Genomic DNA, 27,910 nt, shown 5'->3' with positions numbered 1-27,910 from the left:
AACTAACAAAGTGATTTATGTCCTTCAAAGAGCAGAAACAGAGAGAATGCAATATTTTTTAGTTCCTTTAAGTTTTATTATGACTTTATGATACCACTCTTGATGGCAGAGAAAAGGTTGGTGTCAGGGGACTGGTGCTGCTTCCAAGTGTAACTGCCTCAACCAAGTCAGACAAGAATGACAAAAAATACTTCTTTTTGTCATTCTTTGTGCAAATGAAAGAAACTTGTCATTCCAACTTCACAAAACAGCACTAGAGATGAAATGCTCAACTCCACTGGGACAACCATTTTTTGCTGTTATTACAGAAGAAAATTATAACCATAAAAATGTCCAATTTAGAAAAAAGGTGCCACTTTAGCATCATTTGCATAAAAGCTGTTACATATAAATTGTTATAAAGACAAATGTGTAGTACTCTTGTTGAAAATTGCTTATATCTTAGGTGCTTTGCCTGAAACGACATAAAGGCCTCTTCAAACTGAAATTCATTCTCAGGTAAATAAAGCTGAAAAAGAATTTTCACCTATTTGTATGTACGTGAGCAGTTTTTCACATTGTCTTAAACAGATTTTTAAAATACATTTCTCACAAACTTTTAAATTCCTTCCCTCCTTAGCCTGTTGGTGGCTTCCATGATAATAACTTGGCTTTGAAGATGAGGGCAGATGGAAAGCTTGTCCTGAGTGCAAGTTAATGATCAGCTTGAAAAGATAACTTTCTGCAAATGAGGGCAGCTTTTACTTTTTTCTCTTCTTTACTTTCTCCTCTGCAATGAGATGATCACTTCTGGATGCCACCGATGTCTCTGTGACCAACACTGTTACCCATTTACTCATAGAAATTTATTTATCCCTTCTCAGAAAATCAACCAGATGTGCTGTGCCTCCTGAAGGTGGGTTATTTTGCAGCAATCAAATAATAAGCTTTGGTACATAAAAATTGTTCCACAAAACAGTCTGATTAACTTTATTTTTTATTTCTGGCAAAAAAAATCAGAGACATTTATTAATATTTGGTGCTAAACACTGACACAATGTGAATTAACAAGGAATCCAAATTAAGTTTTGCAGTAAAGTGAATCATCAGACATATATTACTCTAATTGAGAATGGTACGCTAATATAAATGAGAATGCTAGTAGGGGATTTTCAAGTGGTCTGGTAATCTTTTTATGTAATTGCAGAATCATTACAGTAATGTAACTTGTTTGTAAACAGGAGAAAGAGCTATCTGTAGAATGCCAAGTTAAGATGCCTGTAAACAGTTTGTCGTGTCTGTGATGAAATATCAAAGCAAGTAATATTATGGTATAGAATCCATAAGTTTGTTACACCTGACTATGAGACTGTGAGACCTATAAGCATATGGATATGTTGAGACATTGTGCACTGCAGCACGAGTAACACTCTATGTTGTATGAAAACACATTCAGTAAAATTGAAAATAAAGTGTTCTCTAGAACTTTAGACAGTATAGGGCCAATAACAATGTACTGTATATACTTTATCTGCTTCTCCAACAGATCAATTGCTTTCTCAAGCAAAATAAAGTAATAAAATGCTTTCTGATATGAAATCTAGTATTTAATTGTTTAATTATTCTGCAAGTGCTAAACTGAAAACGTCATATTTTGCCATGTCAAAAAGCACCCACAGTTCCAGGTGAGGACAGAAGCATCTATATGTACTTCAAGTATCTGACCACAAACTGTGAATGTTTAATTTTAAAAGTTGAAAGCAATGAAGAAAATTGTGACTAGTTCTCCTCCTCTATTTTTGTTTTTAGCATAAAAAAATACTAACACCTTTGGTCTTTCTCAGACCAACCTCCTGATTCTTTCTGGATGGAGAGTTCTGCACAGCTGTGTGGCCATGACCAGATCATCTGAACCTTAGCTGGCACCTTCCCCTACCATCTGCACATCTTTCTGCACTGTAACACAAAGATCTTTACTTCCTATCAAGGATGTTACATGTTTTTCAAACAAAAACTTGGAAAACACATTTAAATAAGAAGTGTGTTCAACTCTTATTTATAATCTCATTAATTTTTCAGAAAGAAACAATACTTTTCACCAAATGGTGTCCTCCCAGGATAGTCAGTCTATGATGAATATTTATTTTTGTTTCTTTCTTTTCTTTGAGTGATGAAAGGGCAAGTGACATAAAATGCAAATCTACACAAAGGAAAAACCCTGAAGTTAATATAACTAATCATAAGTCATACTAGATATTATAATTAAAAAAAAAAGACAAAGTAATTTGGATTAACTGTCCAAAGCAAAATATCAAATATCAGATTTAGAACAAACTAAGGGAAGTATTTTTAGATATAACAGTAGAAGTCCTTGAAGAATATGTTTTAGATGCTACTAACATAACTAGTTTCAGAGAACAGTTGGAAACCATGAAAGAAAAGTCTGTCTCTCAACATCAGATATCCCATTCAGCTCAGAATCCCCTTGCACATCACATTACCAGAAACTGGAATACTATACTAGGAGAGTCTATATTTGATTTCTTCTGAAATTCTTTCTTTAAATGTCCACTACAAGCTTCTTCTAAAAGACAGTATACTAGATGGACCTATGATTTTCCCTGGTAATCTACCCCTACATTAGATTTTATGTAATTTGTTGTGATATGATCGAGGAAAACTTCCAAATAAAATCCACATTGTACAGGGTTTCCCTGGATCAAATGTTTTCTTCCTTGTACCTATGCTGTAAGCACTTATTTTAAAGCAGAGTTTTTCCTTAAATTGAGGTACTTATTAGCAATCTTGCTTTATGTAACTGGAAGAGCAAATGAGTGTCTTAGCAGTTCTCAAATATATTCAAGCCACCCTTGCTGCTCACCCCATCACAGTGGGCTTTCACCAATCTTTTAGACTTGTTCATCACCTACAACTTCATCTCTGTGTGCTCTGAAGTAATGAAAAGGAAGGAGCCTTTCTCAGGACTACCAATAATTCATCTTCCCCAGAGAGAAATTTTCAAGTATGTAACCATGGATTGTATTTTCTCCTTAAGGATAATTCTTAATGATTATCAATTTCTCTAATGTGTGACTGTAAATACTGTTGAAAGAAACATGTCTTCCTTTTAGGATCACTTAGCCCTGAGTATCCCACAGGTCCAGTTATCTGTGTCTTTCTAGTTAGCTTACTGATTTCTTGAGCTACCCAGGAAGCTAGATGGCTTTGCACACATCCATCTGTCCTCTCAAAACTTATAACTACCCACTCTATTTGGAAGGGTGAATGAGTACTTTGTGCGATTACATTAAAGGTTTTATTTTAATTATTTAATATTCCCATTAATAATGTCTCCTTAAGTCATCTGTTGAGATTTTGTAATTTTAAATTTTCTTTGAAACTTAGAATAAATGAAAATTTTTAAAAAAATATTCTAGCTACCTCTCACCTGGCTTATGATAAAATGTTTCTGTATGTTAATGGTTTGGTTATTAAAATGTATAAGGAGTGGAAAAAAGCCTGGAACAGACAGAACAGACAGCATCAGTGATTGCCTTGAGAGTATCCTTCCATAGAGGAGCAGCACTTTGGATCTCTGTGACAGCAGTGACAGATATTTGTGACTCAGATGGCCCAGGTCACTGTAAGCCTAGAAGAGAACAAAGACAATATGCTGTACCTGTAAAGAAAGTAAAGGGCAATGAAATATGTACCCAAAGCAAAACAGAGAAGATGGCAAATTGGCCACTGTGAAGCTGACACAGTACACAAGCAGAAGGGAGCAGCTGTTGAAGACAGGAGGTTGTTTGTTCTCAATGCAACTCCCTGAGTTTCTCTAGGGAAATGTAAAACTTAACCAAAACTAGTTTCACAAAACAGAGAAGGAGCAAAGGAGAAACAAGTTGTGTTTTTTTTTCCTCTGAAGATGAGAAGCTGACAAATGAGGAGTCCAAGCAAACTTCCCCATAAATGTAGGAGCTGGAAACTGAATCTATGATTCCTGTTTGCCCAGATTGCTAAATGCATCAACAAAGAGAGAGGTTTGCTTATGTTTGCATCATTAAAAGGAAGATTATTTTTTGTTTGGCTGTGTTTTTTGGTGATGTCATAAAATTTCATTGCAACCATTGCTAAAAACGTAAATGGGAAAAATCTGATGGGTGATGCACCAGTGAAAAACTATATATGTCAATGTTCCAGGTTTTTGAGAACTCTTGTTGAAGCTCTTGGCAGATAAGGTCCAGACAAATACATATTAGAATATAAACTGTTGCTGTTTCTGCAGGTTTTGGTAGCATGTCTTTAAGGCCAAACAAGGTTTTTGATTTTTAGGCACCTTTAGAAAGATGCAGAGGCACCTCAAGCAATGAGGGAAAATCAGACCTAAAATTCAGAAAGGCTTGAGGGATATTCAGAGAAACAGAAAAAAATAGAGAGCAAAGTCAGATGGAACAGGAAGGGAGGGGACAAACACAAGAAAGATAACAACTCAGTACCTGTGAATAAATAGAAGTTTTTATATATATATGTAGTTATGCTAATGTGTGTGCCATTCTATATATATATTTATGTTTATATACATATAAAAAGGGTGTATAAAACCCACTCCTATTATTAAATAACTGAAAACTTATATTAAAGCTTTTTTCTTGGAGATATGCACCAATGATACAGACAGATTTGATACTATCCAAAGGGATTTCCTGATTTGGAGGCTCAGAGTCTGAGGCCACACCAAAGCCCCTCTCACAATGCAAGATCTCATGAGCCAGAGGATTAGACCCTTGATGTGCCAGCAGAACTGACCCTTTAAAGTTTTATATTTTAGAAATTAAACCAGCTGAGGAAAGTTCATCTCAGTGAAATGGAATATCTTGCCCAAATGTAAAAAACAAACAAACCAAGAGGAAGAGAGTGTCCTGAAGGTTGACTGTTTCAGTTTGGTTTTTTTGTGTTTTTTTTCCTTGACAAATATTTACTCCTTATGTTCAGAAAAACTGTGAGCTGAAAGCCTAGAATATTGCTGTGCTGCCTCTTTAAACACAGTACCCTTTCCCCTTTTTTCATTTAGTTATCTCCTTCTCTGCTCTGTGGCTCAATCTGCATATGTTATTGGCCTCGATTCCCAGGGCTGCCACCTTAATCTGTAGTAGCTAATAGTACAACCTCACACATGGCCTGGGACCAGGCTCAGGTTAACAAGAAATCCAAAAGCAAATGGCTGGGGGAGGTTGCTATAAAATAACCACTTGAAAATTCAGACTGTGATTTTTTTTTCACATTTGCATGGAAGAAGCAAAGCTTTTAGTCTCAGAGGTTCAGTCAAATGCATTAAAAAGATGAACATTTTAGTTAATGTTCTAAGAAGATTTCTAAAAGCAGTTTTGATTGTGTACTATTAGCATTAATTAATTTTTATACTGAGACCAGCCGTTATATTAGTAAAATGCATATTTTAATCAATTTCCACTTGCTGTTTTGTGCAAGTTAAAGGTAGCTTTGTGGTTTGTGCCTAGTTTATACAGTGCATTTAACTCAATGTGCCTTAGGTAATGCTCATCTGAGGTTCAATGTATACTCTAATCAGAGTATGATACAAGAATTATGAATGAAACCCTGAAAAGTAATGGGGTTATTTTAATTTTGGACCATAGTGGAATATACCTTCTCTAAACAGGTGCTTGAATACATTATTAAATAACACAATACTCAACTGCACTATCATCAAACGCAGGCATAAACAGTTAGGATTTTATCTCTTTTCAATAGGAGCTTACCTGCATCTGAAAGGAGCTGTTTTATATACATTTGCTATCATTCTATCACTGGTAAATATAAAAGGATCCCGTCAAGGGATTTTTTTAAAACAGTTTTGAGGTTATTATTTTAGAAATATTTTATCTTTCATATGAGAAATTAAGATAGCCAAAGCTAATTAATTTCCCAATTTGGTTTTTTTTTTACACTTTTTTGACAAACAGTAAGACTTTCTGCTCAGGATTGATAAAAAGAGTTTGAAATTGGGACTGTAATAAAGTGTATTTCTTTAGTCATAAACATTACTGATTATTCAGGTAGATGCTTAGGCTGGGAAGTGCTCAGAGGAACAACTACCTACACTGTCCAGCTCCAAAAATCCCTCTTCTCCCTCACCCCTTGGCACTTCTCTCCCAGTCTTTCTTCACAACATGAAAGAAAACTGATGTCGTGTCTCCACACCAGTGAAAGAGGAGGCAAGCAGGACATCAGATTTGGTTATATATCAGGAGACAAAACCCAGTCCCATAAAAAGTTTTTTTGCTTTCAGTAAAAATCTCCTCAGACCTTTCTGATCCTAAACAGAGCAGCATTTCTAAACTATTGATTCAAGAGACAGGAAATCATTAAAAAGAAAAGAGAGTGTGAGTAAAGACAACAGAGGTTGAAAAGACATAACAGGAGAAGGTGTAGTGGGGGCTAAGAAATATTTGGAGAAACTTTGATACAGGTAAATGTCTAAAAACTAGTTTCTCAAAACAGGTCTATTTCATTGTATAGCAATTCTACCTCTCACAGTCCTGCCTCTACTCATTCCTGCAGTGCCCAGGGTCTGCCATCCCATGCCACCAGCCAAGGGCTCTGTCCATCCTAAGCACAGTTACACCAGAAGACTTTGTCCCCACCCCACCCCTCTCAATGGGCTTGTCATTGGAGATCATTCCTCTCACTCACATGGGAAGGTGCTGTCCCTCCCCTCTCTGCACACTGACCTCAAGGTTTTTCTCCTCTTGTTACCATGTCAGGACTTTTCACTGTTCAGCAATACTTTGGGGTCCAAAGGAAGGTCCAGTTCACTGTGTCAGATGCTCCATGAATACTATGTAAGAACAAATGTCTGCCCCAGACTGCTTCCAGGATAAACAGACTGGAAAAACAAATGTTGGAGGGGAAAAAGAAGGCACAGCTTCACAAACTGACAGCCCTACAGGACAATCTCTTGCCTTCCAGATCAAAAGTGCTTAGCCAGAGTAAGCACAAATGTGCCAAATGCCTGCCCACAGCTAACCCTCCCACTGCCCCCACCACCGTGAACGTCAGAGTGCAGGGGCTTCTCTTCTGGAGGTACAGACATGAACAAATGGGTGGAGGAAAGAAGGCCTGCAAGGATGTAAGGATGTGCCACAGTGGGCTGGAAATAGAGTTTCAGATCAAGGGGGTGTATAAGCAATATTAGCCCAGTTCCCTTTCAGGTGACCCTGAAGCCCATCTGACCAACAATTAACAGGCTTTTACTGCCTTGTTCTCTCCAGCTGTGTTGTCTCCCGCAGCACTGTCCTGGCAGGAGCATGGTCAGTGCTGCTGCAGCTCAGATCAGCACAGGCATGATGCAGGCTTCAAAGCACTAACCTATTCAAAAGATTCTGATAAGAAAAAGAGATTACTTCAGTTTTCCCTGTTGCATAGAACAGGGCTGTCAGTGCCTGCCATTCTGTTGGTCGGTAGATCTCAAAAACTCAGCATCTCTAATTACCCTTTCTTTGTATTAATAACTCATTCAGATTCAGATTCATAATACTGGTTACTGATAATATATATTATAAATATAATATATATTATAAATATAATAGATATAAAAAATAAGCATAAATATGCTGGAGGTATTTGGCATAAACAAGCACCAGTGGACTGCACATTGGCAAGCCCACAGTGATGTTAAGTATTTAGAAGACATGAGGGGAAAGAAATCACAGTAAGTGATGCCAGAAAAAGTTGCCACTTTAAAGGATTCTGAGATTAAAAAGTCAGGAGAAATTAATTGAGTATATAAGAAACTTAGCCATTACTATTCCAGCAAATTCAGAATCCACAGATATTGAATGCCTGTCCCTGCTAACATCTGCCCATTCACTCCTGGAGTGCCAGCTGAGGGTAAGACCAGACTTTGATAGCAGAGCCACTGCTGCACACAGGCTTACAGGAACGACTTCCTCGCCTTTCCTAGATGCAATTGCAATCAATCACCTAGAAATGAAGACTTTACTATTTCATTACTAGTTCCCTGAGCCATCCAGCCTCCCCAAATGCTTCATAAAACTTCCAGTTTTCTAATATTTAAATTAAGTATTTCAATTACCTAATACTTAGCAATGTTGCTGATGGTTTTTTTTGATTTTTCTTTCCTCATATGGACCTGACTGGAAAAACTTCTATATCAAATGTATATCTTAATTAAATATAAGCTGTTTTAAGTGCAGGAAAATTAAAATATTTCAAAGTTATCATTTTTCTCTGTGTTTCAAAGATGCAAATACCAGAAAGAGAGCAGTTAGACTTTAAAAGAAAAATTTATGAGTATTTCCCTCTTGGTACTCCTTCCAGTGCTTCCTAATTAAGGACAAGCCAATACAGTATCATGTACCAATCTGGTATTTATTAACAAAGCTAGTCATGATTTTTAACTGATTATTGCTCAGAGGATCCTCCCCTCATTAATATAAATGAATTAGGAGGAATAGTGCCAAATGTTTCAAATGGGAATTAACATGAGACTGTAAGGTATAATTAGTTGAAGATGCTAAATACATCAAAGTATTAATTTCTTTATGTATATATATATATATATATATATATGTATCACATTTATATATTATCTAAAAATATTATGTATATGTACACACAGTTCATATCAGCTTAAGTGCAACTTACAGATGGATGCATACCATTTTTATTATATTATACCCTGCAGCTACAGAAAACAAGGTATCAACTCAAAGAGGATTACAAAATCTGAGGAACAAAACAGAGAGATAACCACACAGGATAACATTGATGATAAATATCATTTAAAGCAAAGAGTCTCTGAATCACACACGTAGGTAAATTTTACGTAGGTAAAAATATCATAACCCCATTGTTTCATTTTCTGTTACTCTCATAATTATGTAATTTCCTTCCTCTCCCCCTGCCTTTTCTGTGCCTGTATGTGTGTCTGTGTGTGCCTGTGTTCACGTGCACCTGATAGTGTGGAAGTGCAAATGTGGCAAGGCTAAATCACCACAGCCCAGACAAAAGTTATACTCTGCATTTTGGTTATTTAGTTGAATAGCAAACAGAATAGCAGCAAATCAGGACACATAACAGAAATATACTCACCTTTGTTTCTCTGCTGTACTCTGCACACAACTGGAAAAATGGACTCTTTTCATCGTCAGCCTCTCATTTCATTTTCTAAAACCAAAGCACGAGCTGGTTGGTAACATACAACAAATACTGCCCAAACAAGCCAAGAGATGATCTACTACCAATCTTAGACCTGTTGGACCTGTCAATTCTGCACAAAGATGGAAGACCAGTCTAATACAGACTGTGGCCAAGTGTTGCTACAAGGAAACGCTTTGTCCAGTTTCCTGGATTCATTGCCATATTTCAGAAGGAAGTTACATTTACTCTGAACCAGAGAAGGTATGTGTGGATATAGAAAAAAATTAAATGGGGAAAGGAGGATGGATGGAACAGATCCATGACTACATCCTCATGTCATGTGGCAGGAGTGTTTGCTGTGCCTTACAGTTGCAATGAAAGGTTAGCACTTCTATTCTCAGGCCACCCCTCAGCTTTAGACTAGAGTCTCTAAAATGCATCCAGAGTACACCAAAAGACCAAACTTTATTGCAATTATTCACATGTCAGCCACAACAATATCTGAGATCAGTACAGTTTTTATTTTGTGTTTAAGAGCTACTAAACTGGACCAAACAAATGCCTTTGTACCCCGCCTTAGACTATTGATGGTATCAGATGTTTAGGGATGAAATGAAGTAGAATGGTTGTTCCCTAAATTTCTCTCCCTACATCCATTGGACAACTTACAGATTCATTTTAGGCCATTACACCAGGTCAATTTGTCTGATAATCCTAAAAAGACACGGTAACTTCATCCCGATCTACACAACTCTCTGATCGTTTTTGAAGCTATTTTTCCTATTGGCCCACAATATTCTCTAGCACTCAAAGTTTTGTGAGGAAGTACAAGCAGCTGTTCTCTCTTTGTTTTTATATTGCTCTCCTCTCCTTGCATTGACTGACCCCTAGTTCCTCCTTGAATATTTCTTCCACCTTTATCTTCTCCAAGCCATTTATGACACAGTAGGCCTCCTCACCCCCGACACATTCTTTTGCTCAGTTAAGGCTAGGGAACTTTGAAGTTTGCAGTATATGGAAACTTCCATGAAAACAAACAATTTTAAATAAAACTTTTCAGATCATGCCCACATTCATTCTCTGAATGAGACATGAATCTTTGACAGTATTTATCTGCTTCCTTAAAATGTGCCTTGCAACACATTTTTAAACTGAAAGGTTAAGAGATTGCAAGCAATTTAAGGTAGAGATTATATTTTTGTGTGAGCAGTAACAAATATGATGGTGGGGCCTTTAAATATGACTGTGAGAAAAGATAATAAATGAAAAAAAAAATATATTGAATAGTAGTACGCATAAAAAGCATTTAATAGTCTAACCTGTTCTACTATGAAAGAAACATGGGGCTCATAATTTTTGCTTTCAACAGTGAAGAAAACCCTTTATGAGCTTACTTATGTAAAACACACTTGTGGTCATAACTGCTTTACTGGCATTTTAATCTTCAGGATTTTTAGTCCTCTAAATATCTAATTAGTACTGCTTTTTTTAATGGTTTTATAAAAGCATCTTGGCATGTATGCATGGAGTGGCCTAGTGCCAAAGTACCATAACGTGCAGGAACAGTAACAACTCTGTTTCTGTGCTGACTCTCTGCAATAGAATATGATCAGGAAAAAATCAAATTCAAAGCTGACAGGACAGCTCACATTTCTGTTAGATCTCATAAATCATACTCAAAGGGAGACCTCCAGATCTTTAACTGGCCTTTGGTTTTGTTTTTTTTTTCCTTTTTTGCCTTTTACCTCTTCATGTTACCCTTGACTTATATATATTGGTCATATCTATTGGGCAAATCCTGTCACTTCTGTAAGAAAGCTAACAGGGAGGAAGACCAGCACATATAGGAGCTTGTCAAAAGGCCACTGCAGACGCTCAAAAGAGATTTTCTACAGCAAATCATCTGAGAAGTTTGATTTTGCTCTGGAGCTGCAGCCTAAAGAATTGCATAGGATGCTCTGGAGATGGACTACCTGCAACAGTCTGGTAGTAGAAGTTGAAGCACTAATATATATTCAGACATAGCTTCTTTTCCATTCAGTTCCTCCTGCAAAGAGTCCTTAGTTTCTAAGCACCTGAACATTTGAAGATTTAAGTCAAGGCAGAAATCTCAATTAAGAGCTTAGGTTTTTACCTAATGTTTCCTTCCACTTGTCCAAACTAGTCCTTAGGCCTTTCTCAAAACCAAAGTATGATGTTCTCCACTTCTGCTCCCTAGCAGATAAAATACAGACTTTGGCAAGTATACGTGACACACAGTATGGCCCAGCCAACATAATGGCCCTTTGGTGCCACAAACAGTCCACATAATTTACAGTCACCCTCATATTGCTCTAACTCATGGCAAGGGACAAAGCTGGCTAATGATCAGTCAGTGCAAGGTGGCATCTTTGCTCACACCTCCCTCCCAATTAGCACCCCTTGCTCTTTGCCTGCAGCAGAAAATCTGGGCCTTTATATTGTTTTCCCACAACAGCAGCCTCCATCATTAATTAGTGTATGGAAGCTCTGGAGATCCATTTGGAACAGGAAAAAAACATCCTCCTGTGACAGTGCTGCTCGTTCTAAGAGCTCCAATTCCCATCAAGCTGTTAGTGACACACCCTTGAGCTTCTGGTGACCCTGCACAAGACCTTTCTTTGGACTCAGGAAAGAAAACAGTGTGATATACAACTCATGAAATTTATGGCTTCCTGACTTGTGATTCTATTATCTATATCTCATGGAGTTCAAGCTGTCTGAAGCCTTTACTATAGCTGAGACATTGGTAAAGTCTCAATCTATGTGTACTGTCAGCTGACTAATAATGTACTTTAGCTTACAGAAATGTATCTTTCTCAGCAGGAAATTGATGTGGGTAACCCCTTTCTAATTTTCCACTTATTTTCCTAAAACTTGTGGAAATGCAATCTCAAAATCACCATCAGATGGCTTACAATAAGGAGCCAGAAGACAAATGTCACCTTGGAGAAAAAAGCCAAAACCCAAACCAAACCAAACCCAAACAAAAAAAAGAAAACCATAAGAAAGGGAATCTGACAAATGTCTGTACTTATGTGTTGATTCCAGTTAAAAACTGGCTAGACTAAGGATTTCTCAACAAAACTGGAAATTATAATCACTTTTTAAATATTTTGAAATAAATATGGATAGGAAGAAAATTTCAGACCTTATGATTCATTGGTCACTAGTATTATTACATTACATTACAGAAAGAAGTTTCTATATGACATCAGGTACAAGAAGAGAGTATTCACATGGCTTATGTTCCATATCAATCAAAACCACTATTAAAAATACATTAAGAAATAAATAAGTAGTTCCCCACAATTTGTTTTCCAAATGTATGTAGCTTTGGCACAATTGTAGATATTAGTGTAGATTTGCAAACACCTTTTTTCAGCAAAGAACAGCTCAAGAATATTTTTTTTTTTGTCTGTATTTGTATTTGTATTTGTTTTTCTTTTGTCTGTAGTTTTATTGCAGAATGTGAACTCAACATCTGCCCAGTTCAGATCATGGCTGTACTACCAGACCATGCACCTTGTTCTGATTAGTCTCCCAAAGTCCTAGTTTGACATCCAGTTGGTTCAGTTTAAATCTGAAAATGGTCTGAGGTCAGGCCTTTGGCTGTTGTAAGGTGCCGATCAGCAATCTGAAGGGGATATCCCCAGGATATTAAATCTATTGACCTATTGACACAAAATCTCTAATGGTTGAAAAGAGCTGTCAGTCACAAGCAGTGGAGTCTCTGCTAAGCAGGATATGAAGTAAAACAAGCACGTTTTTGGATTATTCCCTAACAGTATCCTTGTTCATATCTTTTCCTTGACCTTGAGCACGAGTAGACTCCTATGATAAGGGGCTATGAGTAAAAGGCAGAGTCATCAGTTCAGATCACAAGGGAAAATTAAGTTTAAACATTAACTTCATTCTTCAAAAGTTAAATAATGCTTCTGGCATCAACAAGTTCCAAGCAAGATTCTGCTTTTTCTATTCACATTCTTTCCCATCCTTGTCCTGTTAATGAAGAGTACATACCTAATGGGTCTGGTCTGGTGTTATCACACAGAGTATGTCACCTTCAATCCTCCTTTGTCTGTTATCTAAGCATATACGCCACTGGGCAGAATGACTCTTATACTACTCCCCTTCCCCCTGCCCCTTCTATAGCTGTACAGGATTGACAAAGTTCTGTATAATACATAAATACCCATTGAGAGGGCTGCAGGCAAGGCAATGGAGAGGGTACAAGGACCAGGTCAAAAGAAAATGTAGAGAAGGAAAAATATTTCATCTGCATTCTAAAATACAGAAAGTTAACTCAGATAAAATTGATTCCAGAACAGTATGCATTCTATTCCAGCAATATCTATTGCCATATGGGACTTTTAAATACTGGGTTTGGAAAGGAAAGAAAAGAACACAAGGTAGCCTAGTTAAAAACGCACCAGAAGTATGAAGACAGCAGCCCAGTCTGTTACTTGATATTCAAACCTTCTCAAAACTTTTCTGGGATTTTTTTCTTTTCTTCTAGGGGATTCTATACTGCTATGATCAAACACTTGACAGCCATTTTCAAGTAATTTTGCATGATTTCCATACTGAAGAAGTATTAAACATAAGATTCCAAGAAACTAGTCAGACTCTCTGCATTTTGCTATTTTCTCCAGCATAAATATCCTAACCAGTGTCCCTAAGCAGAGTACAATATCATACTATTTTTCCATATTTTCTTTTCCTCATAGAAAATTCAAAGCTTTTATATGTTTTCATGTTTGTTATACATTTTGATCAAGTATCTCTTGAATATGTAGAAGGGAACAATGAACAACAATATTTTGGACTGTAGCTGGCAATGAGTGTTCGGGTACATCTTACCTATCCTGTGATGCATTTAAATTCTCTTCTTGAATGCCTTAGAATAAATAAGATTTTAGTACTATGTCTGAAGTTAAAAAATAACAAATAAAGTAAATGTATGCTAAAAAGTAGAGTACAACTGTGAAATAAAATAATACTTTTAAAAAGAAGGAAGCAATATCGTGTAACTGCAAATGATTCATCTTAATGGCATAACAAGAAGAAAAACATACGTGAATTTAGCATTACTGTCAGCCTTACAATTGTTCTGGTAAGGAAGGGGAGAGGGAAAGAGGCTGACTGTAGATAGCTAAGAGCTGCCTATTACCAGGGAGGCAAGTACTCTACTTTGCAAAAGTTGCCTTTTTATAACATTTTGGGGCTTTTCAGCTGATAAATGTAAATGTTAATCATTTTCTTGAAAACTACTACACTGAATTTCTGTTTCACTTAAATCCAAGAGTGAGGCACTTATACAGAAACAATTGCATTCTGTTCATTAATTTTGAAGCCATTCTGCAGTGATTAACGTGTGAAGTCTGCCAAAGCATTTTCAAGGTTGTTTTTGCACTTTTCTGTGTCTGCAGCTCAGATCACTGGAAAGTGCTGTGGCTCCAAATATACCTAAACATCTTTATCATTCTTTAAACTCATTGCAAAAATATTTTTAAAGCATAAGCATGTCTCATATAAAGAATAGAAAAAATATGTCTCTTCATTTCAGGGGATACATTACTATCTCAGGAGCTTTTAAAAAGTGACCTACAAATAATTTACCAGGAGATAGTTTTATAAAGCATATATTTCATGAAGAATGAAGGAAGAATGCCGAAAGGTTTATTTTATTCCTGTTACTTGAGTGAGGTTTAGAGGATATTTTTCTTTAGTTATTTTTAAATTTCAGTTTGGTTTTCCTGTATTTTAATCACTGAACTGATTAGTGATATAAAAAGACCGCATGGTTGAAGAGGATGGGGAAGGATTTTAAACTTACCCTCTCCAAAAGGTTATACTACTATACTGCAGTACTGCTCAGTAGTGTTAACAAAAGAAAAATACAAAATGTACCATGAATTACCACTAAAACTCCTTTACTTTCCTTGATTCATTCCTCCCTTTATCTTTTTGACTGTTATGATATCATAATTTCACCAGCAATTCAGGCATAGATCATAGTAAATGGAGTTAGATATATAACAGAAAAGAGAAGGAACAAAAAGGTGGGGGGGAGAAGGGGGGGAGGGGTAGGAGAACCCAACCCACAATTGTCAAGCCTTCTTACATTTAATAAAATATCGAAAACATTATCTATACTCACATTCACTTTTTCTTTGTTTATGTTTAAATCACTATTTAAATGCCCCTGCCCCTCAAACCCTCCTAATATATGGAGATATGATCTCAAGAAGTTCAGTTTTAAGGACTTTTTTAACCAATAGCCCATCTTTCTAATTATAAATGGACTGAATAATCATAACATTGTTTTTAAACAGCAAAAGATGTGACAATTCATATTCAATTCCATTTAACTGAGCAAGTTATGCATGATGTGCAAGAGAGTCACCTTGCACCTTTACATCAACACCTGGAACAGGTATGGAGACAGCATGCTTAGACACTGGCAAAAAAGGAGAATCTTGTCTTATTTTTTAAGGCCCCCATCTGTCCACCTTGGAAGCAACAGCATAGAATGTTTGGCATGGACTCCAGTTCAAGGACTGCAGCGAGGATGTCCTGTTCAGCCAACCAAGAGTGCTTTTTTGTGTACTTTCCCCATGTCTGAATATCTAGTAGCCACTCACTTTGTAGCCACTTCTTAAGAAGACACACTTAAGGACTAAAAGACAATAATGATGAGATAGGAAGGCAAGGTAAATACTAACCAGGGATATTATGAGCCTTACTGAAATGCTCTAGGAAACCAGTGTCATTCTTCTTGCTTGTTTTCACTGTTGTCGAAAATCATTTTGCAATATATATAAAACTAAGTTAATCATGTTTTTTAAGACTTTGCAGGTAAAGGTCCACAGCTCTGAAAAATACTACAGCTCTGGCTGAAGATGCATGGGCAAAGTTGTGTGAAGCTGTTTTCTCACAAACTCATACCCATAACAGTAGAGCTCCAAGCTGGTGCTACCTGATGAGTAAATGCTGCAGGTTCCCTTCTGCTCACCTCCCTTTTGATTTGAACAAAATCAAAAATCAAAAATCAAAGCAGAAGTTTCTTGACTTGGTTTTAGTTTTATCCTATTGCTTTATCCCCAAGTACTACCTAAAATCTTCTCTAGCTGAAAACTGTCAGCATCAATAGACTAGAAAGAACTGCCTCATCCGTGCTACTAAACTGTTTGGAGGCAGAAAATGTTAATATTAATTTCTTGGATTATTTTGGTCATCTTTAATATTAAAAGAGGGAAATAGAAAGAAAGGGAGAGAAAAGCAGCTCAGCCACCTGCCCACCTCCCAGGTACCCTTCATTCATAAGGATGTGGCACAGTCTTCAGTGGAGAGCCTATGGATTTACTATAGAAGTGAGCTGAGTCCCTCCAGTCATGAAGATAGATATTTTTAATGTCAGCCTTTCTGGGTTCTAAGACCTTCAGCTTCTGAAAAGAAAGGTTTATCCCACAAAGGGTAAGGGCAAGGAGGACAGCACTGCATGACCCACGTTTCTGTCAGCTACTGACCTTCACCTTGCACACATCCTCCTGAAGAGGGACACAACCACAGTGCTGGTTCAATTGCTCTGAGCTTTACTCTGCTCCTTCTCCACCCTACCAGGCTCTTTGGGGTTGCTCACTGGAGCCATCTTGAGTGTATTTGCCACCAGCTGCTTCCCACAACCTCGTTGCTCCCCTACCCACCTCCAGAGTGTTGCACCACGCTGCAGGAGCCTGCAGTGCCATTTGCCAACACCATCTGCCGGACCTCCTGAGCCAAGATTACCTCCTCCCAAACCCACACCATTTCTATCAGGGTTTCAAAGCCTGCAAACAAGGGGTCACAATCTGAAAAGAAGGGCTCAAAAAATCTGAAGCTGCTGTTCTTATTCCCAGCATCTTTTCTTTCTCCTTCCAGAACACAAGCATCATCCTTACCTTGCAGTAATTGTTCTGGAAGAAAAAGAAAATTCCGGTACAACTTTTGACTTCTGTTTTAATCACATGAGCAGCTGCATCAAAACTGTGAGGAGATAATCCTAATAATGTCTTCTCTATCTCCAGACTGTCCGAGTCTAAAGAACAGAAACTACAGAGCCAGATGGTGCTCATGTATACTTATCCTTGAATTCTACTTTCAATCTCCCTCTCAGAAAGCCTTTTAATAAGAGAATTTAAAATTTGCCATATCTCATGCTTGTGAGGTACTTACTGCACCCTATGCATTTTTAACTTCCAGAACTTTCTTGTTTACATATTTTTTTTTCTTTTCATTTCTAAAGAATCTGAATTAGATTGACCCATCCCAGCAGTCCTGAAAAATGTTAGTCTTCCTCTATTGCTGCTCCCTCTGATGAAAAACCTCAGTGTGCAGCACCAGGCTTCACCACTTCTTTGTTCCTCTGGGCCCCCCCCATACACTTGGCAAGGACTATGGTCCTTCAGCTGCACTGGGCACAGGGGCAGATTGCTGACTCCATTTATGAGGAGAAAGCCTATGAAAACTAGGCTCTACTAAGAAAAAAAGCCGGGTCATTTCATTGAAATCGTGGAGTATTTCTTTCACATTCAGTTCAAACAGAGTTAAATACGCGAAGAGTAATTTTTCCTTTGTAAACCATTTCCAGGGGTTTTGGTCTGCTTCTGGAGAAAAAGGAGAGGAGAGCAGAATACCCGAGTTCTACTTCTGCTTTTGACTCTCAGCTAGCTGTATGATTTTCTCAGTTTCCTGTCAAGGCATTCCTCAGTTTACCAATTTGCAAAATGGATACAACAGCACTATATCCACAGGAATTCAGAGAATAAAAAAGAATAAAAAAAAGCTGTTTGCAAAAGACCTCAACACTGGGGGGGGGGGGGGGAGGGGGGGAGGAAGCAGATAACTTATTCTTTCAAATTAAAAATGGGATAGATTATTCACATATCTATACATAAACTCAAGCCATGAATCTGCTTGTAAGTGAACCACTCCTACATGAACCCTGCACTCTGTTTATAAGGCACATTGTTTCCTTTATAAAGCCTACAGAAGTCAGACTTTGATTTGAATATAATAAAATTGCGGAAACAGCAGAAGCTGGCCATGTAACTCCTTTTTTAATGAATACCTAAAGTAACAGTCCTCTAAGCCATTGTGTCATCTTTCAACTTCTGTCCCTCCCTCCCCCTTTCTGCACCAAACTCGAGGAAAAGAAAAACTGATTGGCAGGTACTGTAGCTGGCGTGAATAACCACGACTATATATCTTGTCAAAAATCAGCATGTACTTTAAAAAAGAAGAAAGTAAAATACGAAGATAAGAGGAATAATCTGAGGCTCTCCCATATTCTCATTCAAATTTTTCTATTTAGATTTCACTATATTTCCTTTTTTAACCTTCTCCTGCAGGTCTTTATATATAGGACAAAAAAATCCACTTCTGTCATTTAAAGCATGATGAAAGTACCAAAGAAAAATCTATTTTCAGCTGTTTCTCGTTAGAGCACTTTTTTGCCACTGTGATGAAAGTCGATGCAAAGAAAGAAAGACGAGTCACTGATGAAGATGAAGAAGCATTTCTGATCAGCCATCTGTTCAACCAATTAAAACCCTCGCAAATAAAGTTGTGTATACTTATATAGCTAACCCATAAAGATATACATATCTGTGTGTACACTGGCATGCGAATACATACATATAAATACCATGTAAAGTCTACTTTGCATACACTGAACTCTGCTTACATGCTGAGCATAGCTAATTAAATACACGCACAGAGAAACACTGAAAATGCGAAATAGACTTTGGCCCTGCTGGGGAACAAAGCCTTCTCTATTAACATCCCTTTCTCTTAATGGTCCTTATGCAGTAAAAATAAAGTCCAAACACTATAATTTCACTCCCAGAAAAGTTACAAATACTGTAGGTATCTTTAGAAACAGCTGCAAAAGTGGATTCACTTCTGACAAGATTGGTGTTAATTACCAGTAAGGACTTCAGTATAATACTATTTAAATCATTTTAAATTATCCCTCTCAAAAATTAATTTTTCATCAAAGATTACACAAAAAAATCATGATATCATCTCTGCAGCTGCGATTTAGTAATAATTTCATCTATTATTACCAATGTCACTTAGATAAAAGAAAAATGGCATCCTACTGTGCTGATTCCAGCATAGGCCATATATAGAAATTTTTAACTATCACTTATAATCGCCTTGATGAGCTTAAACCTCCTCTCAATTAACACCCTAAATGACACTGAGACATCTTAATGGAGGATGTAAGTAAAGGAAAAAGACTTTAATCAAAGAATAAAAAGAGAAGTGCCAAGCGAAAGGAGGAAGTCTGGTGCACCTCTCAGTGTCCAATCTCACTGGGGTCCTTTATCTTGTCTTGAACTTCTTGTCATCTTTATATTGCGACTGTAACTTCACAGCAGTCCTAAGGGAAAAAAAAATTATAAAACAAAAATTAAAAAAAGAAAAGCGTGCATATTCTTATCTGCAGTTCCCATCCTTGTCTTAGAAAAACAGTACGGGTTTACACCAAACAGGAAAACACAGATTAAATGAAACTGAAGAGATTGTGAAAAATAGAACAATTTCATCTTACAATGAGGCTTACTCCATTTTGGTTATTTCTTCAATAGTGATTCAGGGCAAATCTTAAAGACTGGAATACAGTGATTCACACACTATTCAATAAACCTTGAATGAGCATGTTCTCATCCTAACATCCCAACCTCAATAAAGGTTCTGCTTTCACAGCCAGCAGGTAATTACACTTCCAAAGATCTCATCTGCCAGACAACCACATAAATATTTGTTCAAATGGCACCCAGAGTGATATTATTAAGGGCATTTTTGTCTCTTTAGCATATCCATAAGATTCACAATACAAGCTTTTAAATGCATGCACATACTGGGTGGTTGTGATAGCACTCTTCAGATTTCAGGAAGGCTGAGAAACAGGTCCCTATCTAGTGTTTCCCAGACTTATGAACTCAACTTTCTCGTCTTCAGAGCAAGCACCCAGATGTAGTAAGATGATAATCTTCAGCTACTCTCTGCAGAATTCTTGCTATACCCTTGTGCAAAACTCCTGGGGGATGTCTACAGCCTGGGAACTGCTGTTTTGGGATGCACATGGCTGAAGGTACAGGCAAAGGGTGGTTTTGCCCTGGTAAATGAATCAGTGACAATCTGTCAGCTCTGATAGGGAATAAGGGCTTTGGGAAGTGTGATCACAAATTATCTCTGAGGGACTTTGGGAGGTTCTCTAAGTGCCTGGAACCATAAATCTCTGCTGCACCAGCTAATGGGGCCATTAGGTTTGAAAATATCCAAACAAGACATAGAACTTCATATATATATATATATATTTATCTATATATCTATATCTATATATATGTGTATATAGATCTATATATATATCTATATATATATATACATACATATTTTATATATATAGCTTCACTGCCTAATATTTTTTCAGCTAATTCACTCATAATGAGAACCAAATTAATATTTCTATGTGCATTAATAGTAAAAAAAAAAAAAAATCCAATTAAAATCAGCCATGGTATTTCATTCCTTTCAAGTGTTTTTTGCCCATTACAGCTTCACAAACTGTTAGCTACAAATTACACCAGTTAAGGATTCAGGTTATTTTGATTAACAAGTAATTTGCAAATGGATTTTGTTTTTATTTTTCATAGGTATTTGTTGAATAGTTCATCCAACCATTTCAGCTTGTGGGTTGTTTGCTTCAGCTTTTTACTAGTGACTCCTATTCTCTAAGCACATGGTATTTATGATGCAGAAGGTAAGGTTAAAAGAGCCCCTCTGGTAAAGGTAAGAAATATCCCAACTTCTGCTTCATAACAAGCACAGTATCCACTAAATTTAGTCACTGCTGTTACAGAGAAATTGATCAAAATCTCCTGTGCTGGATGATTTTAGATGCATGAATACTACATAGCAACTAATAATGAGCAATGGACTGTGCATTGTTAGGGAGAAATTTGCTGACATGCAGTGAATCATGGAATCACAGAATCACAGAGCACCCTGAGTTTAAAAATAACCACAAGGATCATTGTTTCCAGCTCTCAGCCCTGCATAGCACCATCCCCAAGAGTGTGCTCAAGAACATTGTCCAAACAATTCTTGAGCTCTGTCAGGCTGGTGCTGTGACCACTTCCCTGGGGAGCCTGTTCCAGTGCCCCACCACCCTCTGGATGAAGAACCTTTTCCTGATGTCCAACCTAAACCTCCTCTGACACAACTTCAGGCCACTCCTGTGGGTGCTGTCACTGGTCACCACAGAGAAGAGATCAGTGTCTGCACCCCAAAACAAAGCTGTAGACTGCTGAGGTCTCTCCTCAGTGTCCTTTTTGTCCAGACTGAACAGACCAAGAGGCCTCAGCCTCTGCTCATATGGCTTTGTATTAATATCTGTGTAACTTTCAGCACTCACAAATATTACCCTGCCATGGGGCATCTCTCTACTAAAGATCTTTCCTACTAAAGGCTTGTGTGACTCACAAAAGAAACAACCTTCCAGCATTTATTCTCCAAATTGTTTTTCTGTTCAGGTTTCTTTTACCCCAATTTGGACTTCTAGCCCAAGTATTCTATTGGAGTATTCTATTTTTTTCATAAATTAAAATTTAAGAAGGTTAGATTTTGCATACATAATATAAAATGTAGCAGTGAAGTAATGGATGCAATTAAAAAAAAATCCCAGTGTTTACTGATCTGAAGCCTGACAGTCTACCAGTTTACAAAAAAAAATTAAAAAAATAAAAAAGCTAATAGCTTTTCAGAAAGAAAATAACTTGCATCAGTTTCTGTAAGTAACCAGTCCGCTGCTAAATGCTAAGCACCCCATCTAAAAGACAACTCCTTGTGTGATCAAGGAAATGCTTATTTTCTTATCCAGCAGAACTCCAAGTACACTGCTTTTAACTTGGTCTCCATTTCACTGTTTTACCAGAATGATAAGCATTTCTGTTGATTACAAGCCTTAAAAAAAAAAAAAAAAGCCTTTTCTGATCAAAATGGCTGTGGCAACAAGGAGCCTAAGGCAGACTTGGTAATGCTGATATCAAAAGGAAGGCCTTTTCCTGGAATAGGGTTTGAGCTGCCTCAGCAAGTGACTCTCATAAACTGCATCTCTTCAGAGGAATGGGAGAGTGCCAGTCAAGCCATACTGTGAAATACTTTCAAGTGCAGACAAGCCTTAGAGCTCTGATATTCAGAATCAGCTAAACAAATGCATACTTCAGTGTGGATGGACATTCTTGAACTGATTAATCCTTTTGTGACCTCGCCAGCATTATGAAGTTTGGCAAGACAGTTAAATCAGTCTAATACTGAGAAAAGAAATAGAATTTTCCCAATAATTTCCTCTGCTCTCAGCTATACACTGCTGCTTCTTGCTCTGCAGAGACACTGAGCATTCACCTGATCTCTAAGCTAACCAATTTATTTCACTAAACTGGCAGAAAGTGCTGCATTGGTATTTGCTGCATTCATTTTCTGTCTGTTTAGTAAGCTGAAGCAGCTTGCTGGGGCATCAAACAAGTTCCAGAGCCAGCATGAGGAGGAGGGAGGAAGGAAGGTTGTTTCTTCTCTGTATCAGCAGGATTTTAGGATTGTCCTCTGGGGAAATCAAGCTTTTAAACACTGTTATGTCACAGTACTTGGAGTTATCACTTTGGCCATGCCAGAGCTATTGTTCTGACCAAAATACAGGGATCTCTAAGATTCTCTAAGAATAAATGACAAGACTTTCACAAATACAGTTGGGGTTTTTTTCAGAGTGGAATAAATTACACAGAGACATGCACCAGCCTGGCAGTTGATTAAGATTGTGAAGAAGACAAAGAGCAAGAAACCACACTTTCCTCTCCTAACCAGCACTGTTATGGCTGCAACTCCCCTGACATATATGCCATTTTATCTACAAAAGAGATATTCTGTTCTATACTTATCTTGTTCAGAAAGTTGTATCAGTTTATCAGCTTTTTGTACCAGTGTAAACTTAGCTTCCAATGGAAGTGTCTGACAGTCCAGCTCTATCACAAGCCCTTTCTAGAGAGGATATGGTCATAACAGAAACCTTTTGGCTTTTGATTACAAAGAAAGCCTATATTTCAGTGGATGTCCTGCCATGAAGCTGCACAGCTGCTATTTTTGCTTCTTCAGTCACCACCTTTCCAAACAAACAAAAAAAAAAATTCTCTATGTGCTGTGAACAATAAAAAAAAAATCTATTCAAAATTACTCTGCTGCACTTGTGTCCTTTTATTTCTTTGCCAACAATATGGGAGTTCACTCTAAAATTCCCAACATTTTGCAGTTGCTTGAGAGCCAGGACAGCTCTCAAGCCAGGTCTAAATTATAAAATGTTGTTGACAAAGCTGCTTCAGTCACAAGCATGAAAAAAATCACACCCTTAATTGATACAGATATGCGAGCAACACCCTCTGTATACATGCAAGAATCCCTTTGCTGGCATGGCTTATGCCACTCAAAAAGGTAGTTGAAGAAAAAAGGCTCCTTTTGCCAATATATATTTTTCCTCTGGTTCAAATCAATGTAATGGACCAGTGATTCCCAAATTTTCTGTAACAATCCTTGCCTGACAAAATGGGCCATGTCTCACACCTCTCTGCAATCAGGTTGCTTCCCTCAAACTGAGCTTTAGTTCCACCTTGTGTCCCTCTTCCTATCACTGAGGCACATTTTCTCTGCCCCCACTGTTTCCCTCCCACCTCATATGTTCCCTCCTCTTTATGGGACCATTTCTGTCTAGAGAAACAGACTCTGTCAAAATGAAAACAAAATTAAATCAAGGAAATACTTTCCATTTTACCCTTTAGTTTCATCATTCTCACCACTGACAGTCACCAAATCTCAGGGTAGTTGAGTTTGATAAGGATCTCTGAGGGTCAGGCAGTCCACCCCATGGTCAAAGCAGAGCCAGCTGGAGCAGGTTAGTTAGGACCTTGTCCAGTCAGGTTTGGAGTATTTTCAAAGATGGAGACAAAGAGGAAATTCATGCTAGAACCTGTATCATTTAAACTATTCTCCTGTGGAAAACATCTCAAAGTCTGCATAGACTCCATCAGGTTTTCCTCATTTAGTTACCATAACTGGCAGAGAGGCAGTTAAAGATAGAGCAGACAGTTAAAACTCAAGCATCATTTGGGAGGCTAAAGTTGATTAATTTTGTATAGTTTCTCTATATCTTAATTATTTTTGAGAAACTGGAAGACAGTATCCTCCGTTTCTTTGTATTGAAGTTGCTACCTGACCCCTAATAACTCTGAATCTTCTGATATTTCAGGGTAAATGAATGTGTCCAGCAGGAGGAGATGACTCTTGTTTTGATATATAGAATAATGTATTTCTACAGAATAGATAGAGGTTATTCCTATTTTATATGTTAGATTGAAAAATATACCTATGTATATTTACAAGTACAAGGAAAATGAAATGCACAGAGTTGTCTCTGGGTTGTAGACATGCTCATCCCCTCCTCCTCTCTTCAACTTATGCTCAATGAGATATTTTGCCATATACACCCTTAGACACTTTAGTTCGTTTAACTGAATATTTAATCTAGCAGAATGGAATCCTCCTACACTATATGGCATGCTTGGATGGATCTATTGCTAACTGGACAGGTGCAAGGATGAATTATAATACAGCATTATGTTAGGAAATGCTGCCTCCACATATAACTTTCAGAAGGAAGCTCTGGCCTAAGAAGTTGCTTCATTTACTTTGGAGCTTTACACAGTACTTCACTGATGTCTATTGAGGTACATTACTAAAAAAAGAAAAAAAAGAAAAATATTAAATGAAAACTGTGTTCTGCAGAGCTAATCATACAGGAAAAATATTGTGTTTTGTTATCTGAATCTATGTCTTCAATCTTAGAAAAAGATGGATAGAAAATTTAATTTAACAATAATAATATCTTAATATTTATATGAGGAATTAACTGAGTTACTACAACCCAAACCCTAACATTAGAAACATTATTTGAGAAAGAAAAATGTGCTTGATTTCTTCTCCAATATTAATTGAATTATGTGAAAACATTGTTCTGCCTCTCTCCTATTAATGCCAAAATATTGTAGTAAATAAGTGAGAGCATATCTTTAATAGATAGGAGATTTTTTTCAAAAGACCACAAAGGTCTGTGCATATGATGAAATTTCTATTCTTGAAAATCAGCTCTATCAGACCTGAAACAGAGCAAGCACTTAACACATACAAAAGGATGCCTCTAAGTGAAGAAAAAGATTGCATCCAATTGAAATTTCAGGGAATGTAAGTATGGAGAATGCAATCTCCCAGTCAGAAATTGATTAAGATACCACTCTTTAACCTGGGAGATCTTTAGTTTTTGCAAGTGGACAGGACCAAGTTAGCATTTCATTCAAGAAATGCTGCATTGACAACAGTACAGCCTTCTCAACAAGGAGCAACAGCCATACAGAGGAAACATGCAGCTGAAATCCTGATACCACACAAGTTCAAGTTCTGTATTCTCAATCTATCTCTACAGCCCTTTCTTTCCTTGAAACATTAAATTTAGAAAGAAATCTTGTAAGACGAGAATAGAAAATATCTAAATACAGAACAAATCTATGTCTACAAGATTCCAGAAAAAAAGCATGAGTTTCCTATGCAGACTGCATTAATAATTATTAAATGGCAACAGCATCTTTATGTTAACAATATTTTTCTCTGCCTGTCAATTACTGATACTCTGATAGTCTATTTTTTTTTTTAATTTAAATTCTCAATAGCAGCTGAAAAGTGCAAATTTCAGCTGAAGAAAATGGCAAAATACATTCAACATTACTTGAGACATATTCTGGAGTCGAAGTCTCAAGTCTGGTTTGCCATTAGGGTCATACCATAGTGATCCAAAAAGATCCTTAATTCACACCAGAAGCTTTGGCCTCCAAGGCTACGTATACATAGTGTTCTCTACCTCCATTTAAAAATGGTAAGACATAAAAAAAGCCATGGTTTTGGCTTTAGTGTCGCAGCAATGTTGTTGCTAACACATCACCAAACTACTTCCTGCAAGCATGAAGACACTGCAAAACCAGCCTTAGGGCCGCTGTTTCTCCAGGAGCACCAGGGGACTGCCACAGAGGTCACAGTCCAGGGCACGTTCATGTGTTCTCTGTACCCTCTTTATACCTTTTGTGAAAGATGGGCACTCATTTAGCAAAAAGACATGCCAGCAGTAGATGAATGCAAACTGTGCTGCCTTCCAATAATTTTAATGCTCCATCATGATTGAATGAGACATTTGGTGGACTGCAAAGTATACAGCACTGCCCTACAGTTAAGCCTTAACTAGTTAAGGCAGCACAGAGCCTCCCTGGAACAATATGCTTGTATTTCTTAGAAATGCAGATGTGCTTTTATAGAAATATGAACTAGAATAACTAGTTATTATATGCAAGGTAAAGGTGGGAGGAACTGGGGCATGAAATCCTCAACAGACAGCACATGATTTTTTTCTTTGGGGTGGTGTTTGAAATATAACTACTCCCTGAAGAACAGCAACAGTCTAGATACAGTAGTAAAAGTGCCAGGAAGGGCTGTACCCTATAAAACACAAGAGGAGTGTATGCAACCGGAAGGAAAAAAAGGATTAAAATTGCTCATGTTTTACTGTTTCCTGCCTCTGCCACCGATGATGCTCTGTGAGATCTATAGTGATGCACTTCACTCCCTACCCAAACTGCAAATATCTGTGCCATAAAGGTACTATGTGTTTTGACTATCTGCAAAAACATTTTGATCTCCAGATTAAAAAGACATAAAAACACCTGAATCTCAAGGCTGAATGCAGATGAAGGACTGGGATGAAAAAATCCAAAATGCAAAGACTGTCTTGGCTAATTATGGGTTGGTCTCCTGCAGCCAATTGGCTGTGGTGACATGGCCCTGCTTCAGAGAGGAAGCAGTGCATAAAAAATGTTGACTAATAATGTTATGGCATTAAGTGGTAACACAATCTTACAGCAAAATATTGTATTAAGTTTCTATATTGGAATTTGAAGTCTATGGGTATGCAGAATAGAACAATTTCAAATGAACAGCAGAGTTTGTCCTAAGTAGTCACTTCAGTTAAAAAATGAATGGGTTTGAAGGCATGTGGTGGAGAATAGTTAAAAATTACTGGAGTACTCTTCAGATTATTGAAGCAATCTAGGAAATCTAAATTGGTCTGTGGTGCCCGTGCCCAGAGCACCCTATTCACTTCCAAAATGAAGTGCTCTTATTAAAAAAAAAAAAAAAAAGTAAAAAAAAAAGTGAAGCATTGCATTTGGAAAGGATGGAGCACTTCAGTTTCTATTTTACTTTTTTTCTTAGCAAATATTTCTTTTTGGAAGCAAATTGAAAAGCATTTTGCCACTGTAGGCAAACTCACAAATTATTTAAAAATTAAGTCCTATTTAAAACAAAAGGAGAATAATTAAAATAACACTAACAGCTTCCTGCCTTGAAACACAGTGAAAGTGAAATAGAGAAAAAAGTAGGTGAAACAAGAAAAAATCCATACCTTCAAGGGAGCAAAAAGAATCGTAGGGACATCTCTGACCTGGTCTGTCTGCTTTGCAGAGATCCACAAATCAATACATTGCTGGAGCAATAGGGTGGTCTAGGGAATAGACCAGAGTGACCCTGTCTCCTCACCTTT

General features: G+C 37.3%; 1 long non-coding RNA gene across 1 annotated transcript; it reads right to left on the bottom strand.

The window, feature by feature from the left end:
* On the bottom strand, positions 1–27,910 carry LOC147652704 (uncharacterized). Its single transcript, XR_015288015.1, has 4 exons — positions 27,773–27,910; positions 19,520–19,606; positions 9,112–9,186; positions 1–3,628 (listed from the first exon to the last, which is right to left on the bottom strand). It is a non-coding gene; the product is annotated as an uncharacterized LOC147652704 (long non-coding RNA).

Source organism: Cyanistes caeruleus, chromosome 6, assembly GCF_971803275.1.
Source record: "Cyanistes caeruleus chromosome 6, bCyaCae1.hap1.1, whole genome shotgun sequence".
NCBI classification, from domain to species: domain Eukaryota; kingdom Metazoa; phylum Chordata; class Aves; order Passeriformes; family Paridae; genus Cyanistes; species Cyanistes caeruleus.
Note: the sequence above shows the minus strand (reverse complement) of the source record. Positions and strands in the feature narration are given on the sequence as shown.